The sequence below is a fragment of the Oncorhynchus masou genome, chromosome 33, assembly GCF_036934945.1.
Source record: "Oncorhynchus masou masou isolate Uvic2021 chromosome 33, UVic_Omas_1.1, whole genome shotgun sequence".
Taxonomy (NCBI): Eukaryota; Metazoa; Chordata; class Actinopteri; order Salmoniformes; family Salmonidae; genus Oncorhynchus; species Oncorhynchus masou.
In genome coordinates, this window is record NC_088244.1 from 32,645,706 (window position 1) to 32,653,193 (window position 7,488).

Below are 7,488 nucleotides of genomic sequence, written 5' to 3' on the forward strand. Positions count from 1 at the left end.
ATGAATACCGACCCGTAGCATTCATGTCTGTAGCCATGGAGTGCATTGAAAGGATGGACATGGCTCACATCAACCCCATTATTCCAGAAACCCTAGACCCACTCCAATTTGCATACTGCCCTAACAGATCCACAGATGATGCCATCTCTATTGCACTCCACACTGCCCTTTCCCACCTGGACAAAAGGAACAGCTATGTGAAAATGCTATTCATTGACTACAGCTCAGCGTTCAACACCATAGTGGCCTCAAAGCTCATCAATAAGCTAAGGACCCCGGGACTAAACACCTGCCTCTGCAACTGGATCCTGGACTTCCTAACGGGCTGACCCAAGGTGTTAAGGGTACAGTTGAAGTCAGATGTTTACATACACTTAGGTTGGAGTCATTAAAACTCGTTTTTCAAGCACTCCACACATTTCCTGTTAACAAACTATAGTTTTGGCAAGTCGGTTAAGACATCTACATTGTGCATGACACAAGACATTTTTCCAACAATTGTTTACAGATTATTTCACTTATAATTCACTGTATCACAATTCCAGTGGGTCATAAGTTTACATACACTAAGTTGACTGTGCCTTTAAACAGCTCACCTTCAAACTCAGGGCCCCTTTGCTTGACATCAAGGGAAAATCAAAAGAAATCAGCCAAGACCTCAGAAAAAAATTGTAGACCTCCACAAGTCTGGTTCATCCGTGGGAGCAATTTCCAAATGCCTGAAGGTACCACGTCCATCTGTACAAACAATAGTATGCAGGTATAAACACCATGGAACCACACAGCCGTCACACCGCTCAGGAAGGAGACGCATTCTGTCTCCTAGAGATGAACGTACTTTGGTGCAAAAAGTGCAAATCAATCCCAGAACAACAGCAAAGGACCTTGTGAAGATGCTGGAGGAAACAGGTACAAAAGTATCTATATCCACAGTAAAACTAGTCCTATATTGACATAACCTGAAAGGCTGCTCAGCAAAGAAGAAGCAACTGCTCCAAAACCAACATAAAAAAGCCAGACTACGGTTTGCAACTGCACATGGGGACAAAGATTGTACTTTTTGGAAAAATGTCCTCTTGTCTGATGAAACAAAAATAGAACTGTTTGGCCATAATGACCATCGTTATGTTTGGAGGAAAAAGGGAGAGGCTTGCAAGCCGAAGAACACCATCCCGACCGTGAAGCACGGGGGTGGCAGCATCATGTCAGCATCATGTTGTGGGGGGTGCATTGCTGCAGAGGAACTGGTGCACTTCACAAAATAGATGGCAGAGTGAGGAAGGAAAATTATGTAGATATATTGAAGCAACATCAGCCAGCAAGTTAAAGCTTGGTCGCAAATGGGTCTTCCAAATGGACAATGACCCCAAGCATACTTACAAAGTTGTGGCAAAATGGCTAAAGGACAACAAAGTCAAGAAAATTTGTGGGCGGAACTGAAAAAGCGTGTGCGAGCAAGGAGGCCTACAAACCTGACTCAGTTACACCAGCTCTGTCAGGAGGAATGGGCCAAAATTCACCCAACTTATTGTGGGAAGCTTTGACCCAAGTTAAACAATTTAAAGGCAATGCTGCCAAATAGCAATTGAGTGTATGTAAACTTCTGACCCACTGGGAATGTGATGAAAGAAATAAAAGCTGAATTAAATAAGTCTCTCTACTATTATTCTGACATTTCACATTCTTAAAATAAAGTGGTGACTGACCTTAAACAGGTAATTTGTACTGGGATTAAATGTCAGGAATTGTGAAAAACAGAGTTTCAATGTATTCGGCTAAGGTGTATGTAAACGTCTGACTTCAACTGTAGGTAACAACACATCCGCCATGCTGGTCCTCAACACAGGGGCCCCTCAGGGGTGCGTGCTCAGTCCCCTCCTGTACTCCCTGTTCACTCTTGACTGTACGGCCAGGCACGCACTATCATAAAGTTTGCTGATCACAACAGTGGTAGGCCTGATCACCGACAAAGATGAGACAGCCGTGTGGTGCCAGGACAACAACCTCTCCCTCAACTTGATCAAGACAAAGGAGACTGTAGTGGAGCTGGGTGAGAGCTTCAAGTTCCTTGGTGACCAACAAACTAACATGGTCCAAGCACACCAAGACAGTCGTGAAGAGGGCACGACAAAACCTATTCCCTCTCAGGAGACTGAAAAGATTTGGCAATGGTCCTCAGATCCTCAAAAGGTTCTACAGCTGCACCATCGAGAGCATACAGACTGGTTGCATCACTGCCTGGTATGGCAAATGCTCAGTCTCTGAACCTCAAGGCACAACAGAGGGTAGTGCGTACGGCGAAGTACATCACTGGGGCCAAGCTTCCTGCCATCCAGAACCTCTATACCAGGCGGTGTCAGAGGAAGGCCCTAAAAATTGTCAAAGATTCCAGCCACCCTAGTCATAGACTGTTCTCTCTGCTACCGCACGGCAAGTAGTACCGGAGCACCAAGTCTAGGTCCAAGAGACTTCTAAACAACTTCTACCCCCAAGCCATAAGGCTCGGAGAACATCTAATCAAATGGCTACACAGACTATTTGCATTGCCCCCCCCCCCCTCTTTTACACTGCAGCTACTCTCTGTTGTTATGATCTGTCACAGATCCCTCTGGAACTGTTGATCATTCCGTGCACCAGTTTCGGAGGTCTACGTCATCGGCCTCTAGGCACTGAACTGTGTCACTACGCACACCTGGTTCCTATTCCTCGCTGATTGTATTTGTATAAATGTGCCCTTTGTTTCTCCATTGGGCTGTCGATTATTGTTCCAATGTCCGTTGTTCCTGTGCTGTGTTGTTTTGGCTTTCGTGCTGTTTGGATGTGCATATATGATTACGGGTCTGGTCCCATGGTGTATCATTGTGCGCTTGTGTTTTTCAGGACTCGTCCCGCGTAGGTAGTACGGGTCTCACCCCGTGTATTTATTTGAGGTACTCCTCGCTCATTTGTTTGGGTTCAATCCTGTATTTTGTATACGTGTTTGTTTGGTCTTCGTCCCTGTGCCTATACATGGCACACTGTAATTTAGGTAAATAAAAAACCCTATTACTCATTCCTGCGCCTGTCTCCCGATCTTTCACAACGTGACAATCATCTATGCATAGTCACTTTAATAACTCTACCTACATGTACACATTACCTCAATTACCTCGACTAACCGGTGCCCCCGCACATTGACTCTGTACCGGTACCCCCCTGTATATAGTCTCGCTATTGTTATTTTACTGCTGCTCTTCAAATATTTTATTTGTTTTTCTTATTTGTATTTTTTTTTTTACTGCATTGTTGGTTAGGGGCTCGTAAGTAAGCATTTCACTGTAAGGTTTGATTTGATGGCAGGTATAAAGCAAAAAATAGGGGGGAACCTGTCCTTTGGGAATTGCCGAAGTCTACCCAGGTTTTCGACATGAGTACTTCATACTCACTATTTCATTTGGAATAACTGAATGGAACAAATTGATCTGTGATAAAATATGATCTAAAGTTAAATATGTAATGACACTGTACCTTTTTTCAATATTAGAGTAGAGTTGCTTAGTTGCACTGTCTGCTAAGGGTAAACAACTATGACTATGTCATGGTCTAATCTGATTCATCAGACACAATCAGCATGGGGACGAGGTTATGGTTGGTCCACTGCCAGTGCCTATGGCTGACTGAGTCTCTAACTATCTCCTCACTTACAGTAACCTGCATCCACCTTGTCATTCTGATTATGTTCTATAGCTGGAAGAATCTGTTCTATAGCTATTACTATTGGGAAAAACATAACCCAAAACACAACCACAACAGACCACAAATGCATCCAACTAGTTTTTAGAGATCACAAGCTTGATGTAGTCATTGTGTGGAAGGAATATGGGACCAAATACTAAACTTTTGACTGCTTTCCTACACCATAAGTATATTTTCAAAAATACTTATGACTTCTTCACATGGGGGTATTAAATAGATAAAGTGCTTTAATTTATAAACAGTAAATTGGGTATGAAAATACCCTTAAAGGTACAATCAGCTGTTACTTCAGTACATCAATTTTTTGACCTACAAATTCATGATACTTGATTCTTGATGAATATAACTCATGAGCTGAGTTCAACTGTCATACCCCATCAGAACCCAAAACATAAGCGTATTTTACTCCAATGTCTGTAAACAAAGAAAATGCAAACAAAACATGGTTAAAACTATAATATTTTCATATCATGGATGTTCAACCCTTGCATCATAACTCTGTCTATGAATTTGAGAGTGATTCAATTTCTCCGGCCCCCATCCCTCAGCTTTTTACGGAACCAGCTTTGGGGAGGCAGGTTTGGTGTTGTTTCTACTGCTGATTACTGCTTTAACTCAAATGTGACATTCTGTAGGCTACTGTAGTCTCATATGAAACATTTGATCTCAAATCCACAATGCTGGATTATTCAGCCAAACAAAACAGTGTAGCTTCACTGTCCAAATACATCTGGAAGGGAGTGTACCCCACAAACTGTTTTTTTCCTTCAGTTTTTATGTATGACACATGTTGACAACTAGATGGCACCTCTGCATCACAGAGAATAGTTCAACAGTGGAAAGCGCTACTTATTCCTGTGATCAAGAGCAATAGAGGGTTGGCTCTGACCTCTATGAGGCCATCAGACTGGTGCCAGCAGAGACCGTTTCTTGCCAGGCCAGGGTAGTTATGAATGGCTTTAGAAAGTCAAAGAGAGAGGGAGCCTTTCCCGTGGGAGAGAAGCGAGCCTGCCATTACCTTATTTTGAGAAGTGCCAAAGCAGAGAGTCAGTTGTCACTAGTTACCACAGCCACAATGTAAAAATGGACTATATCGTAAAAATGTGCTTGAGCAAGGGTTAGGCATAAGGTTAGCAGTGTGGTTAAGGTTAGTGTTAGGTATAAAATCAGATTTTAAGAATATACATTTTAGAAGTAGGCAGGATTAGTCATAATTATGACTTTGTTTTTAAAGCAAGCCAGCTCACCCGTGATACATGTCAGTATTCAAGGTCCATCCATGTGTGAAGATGTCGGGAGATGACATGGAAACTGGCTACTAGGGGCAACAGTAAGCATCTGATTCCAAAGGTTGCAGGTTCGAATCCTGCAATATATATATTTTTTTTAAATTTAGGAATTAGGTGTTAATACCCAACCTTAAGATTTTGGAGTTAATTCCTGAATTTAACCCTAACCTTAAAAGTGCATGCCTAAATGTAAACTTAAACACTTCGAAATTTGAAGTTAGAAACAACTTCGAAATGTTATGTTTGTGAAACATGGAGGAATGTCTAATCCTGACATGCGACTGTGAGAGCTAGTAGCTTAAATTTGTTATGCGGAGTGGAACAGGGAAACCCAAGAGCAGACCCAGACAAGTAGACTGGAATGAAGTAACCAAGGTATTTATTGAAACACGGGGAAGATGGAGTGCAGGCCAGGGGAAGCTCGGGCGGGTTGCAGGAAACCAGGTGTGGAGGCTGAGGCTGGAGCGAGAGGGGTTGGGACAGGGTAAGCAGGTCCGGAGGCTGAGGCTGGAGCGAGAGGGGTTGGGACAGGGTAAGCAGGTCCGGTGGCTGAGGCTGGAGCGAGAGGGGTTGGGACAGGGTAAGCAGGTGCGGAGGCTGAGGCTGGAGCGAGAGGGGTTGGGACAGGGTAGGCAGGTCCGGAGGCTGAGGCTGGAGCGAGAGGGGTTGGGACAGGGTAAGCAGGTGCGGAGGCTGAGGCTGGAGCGAGAGGGGTTGGGACAGGGTAAGCAGGTCCGGAGGGGAATCCAGGACAGAGTAGCAGGATGAGAAGACGTGGGACTGGAGACAGGGACCAGAGTCAGAGTGAGGCAAGGAAAACAGGCACAACAGGATTTAAATCGTCACAAACGGCTAGAACCGTAGACTGACTGAGCAGAGATTACGATCTGGCAGTGTGGAAGTGACAGGACTGAGTATTTGTAGAGGTCTTGATTATGGAACAGATTGCAGCTGGTGGGGATCTTCTCTGACTCCAGCACACCTGTCTCCACCCACACAATCACACACAGAGAGAGAGAGAGAGAGAGAGAGAGAGAGAGAGAGAGAGAGAGAGAGAGAGAGAGAGAGAGAGAGAGAGAGAGAGAGAGAGAGAGAGAGAGAGAGAGGGAGAGAGCACTGGGGGAGTGGCGGCAGATCAAGGAGACACAGGATGAGCAGTAAAGGTCGTGACAGGAGCAGATGTAACAAAAGTAGGCCCACTCCACATCACTCCACATTGTCCCTGCAGAAATATCATTGATGGTTAGGAACGTTTGGAGACCTCTGCTGCAGCCTCTTAAACCTTGTGTGTAGTAGTGGCTGTAATTAGATACATAGCAGATTGTCTGTAATTAGATACATAGCAGTTTCTTTAGAAAACTAAATAAACCCTTGCAGAGCAGAATAATGTCATAAATCGATAGAATGAATGCGTCAATCTAGTTGACATCGGTAAGGTTTTCTTTGTCATCTCTGCTTCATTTGCAGAACAAACGTTTAGGGACCGTTGAGAACATGCAATAGGACTAACAACATAAACAAAAAAACGAGAACGAATTTCTGTGCAAAATGTCCAAATGCCATCAGTTTGCCCGGTTATAATGAAATATAAAGATGTGAAAATGACCCAACATGTTTCTGATAAAATTTCAGTTCGGCTTGGATGCATATTTTATGTGGTTGAAAAACGATCCGCTTTTATGATGCTGATAAAGACAGCACCTCTACAGACAGTATTTTAAATGCCATTCGCATTCTCTCAAGATGCTGAACGAATTCCGTCATTTTCTCCACTCCTGTTGCAAAGACGAAATGTTGCATACGTATAGTAGACCTATATAATTATATTGCAAGAAATGCTTAATTCTGCAGGAGTTGATATTAAGGCTATGTGAGAGGTTATAGATCTACAGTCATGTCCAGATTTCAGTTTCCATTGAACCGACCTGAACAGTAGTCTTAAAAGTTCCCTTGACATACCATGCCTATTTGAAGTCCCCGTCTTGTGACTGTCGAATTTGTATAGTGCCTCACAATCATCACACATAACCTAGCTGGTCAAGGTACTGTCATCCTCTTTTACCTTTCCCATAAATATTTATTCTGCCACTCCCTTCTCTTTCAACTCTCCATTTCGCAGCTTTACTCTTATTGAATTAAACGCCGACATTGTCCTTTTTTGCCTCAGTGGATCTACGTTAACTTTTTCAGCCCGTTCACAAAAGCATTCGGCTATTGGCACGTGGGCTATTTGGCGCGCCAACAGTTAGGCCCTAAAGTCTAGGTTTACGCACTAATGCCATATAGCCTAACATAAAAAACGCTTTGTAGCCTAAATATATCAATTGCACAATAATTATACATTCATAGATTTAAACAAAAAAAAAGTATCATCTTACCTTTATTTAACCTACACGCCACCCACCAACCCATACACCACCCACCCTTCATCCACACAATGTTGCATGACCATAAACCACCCACC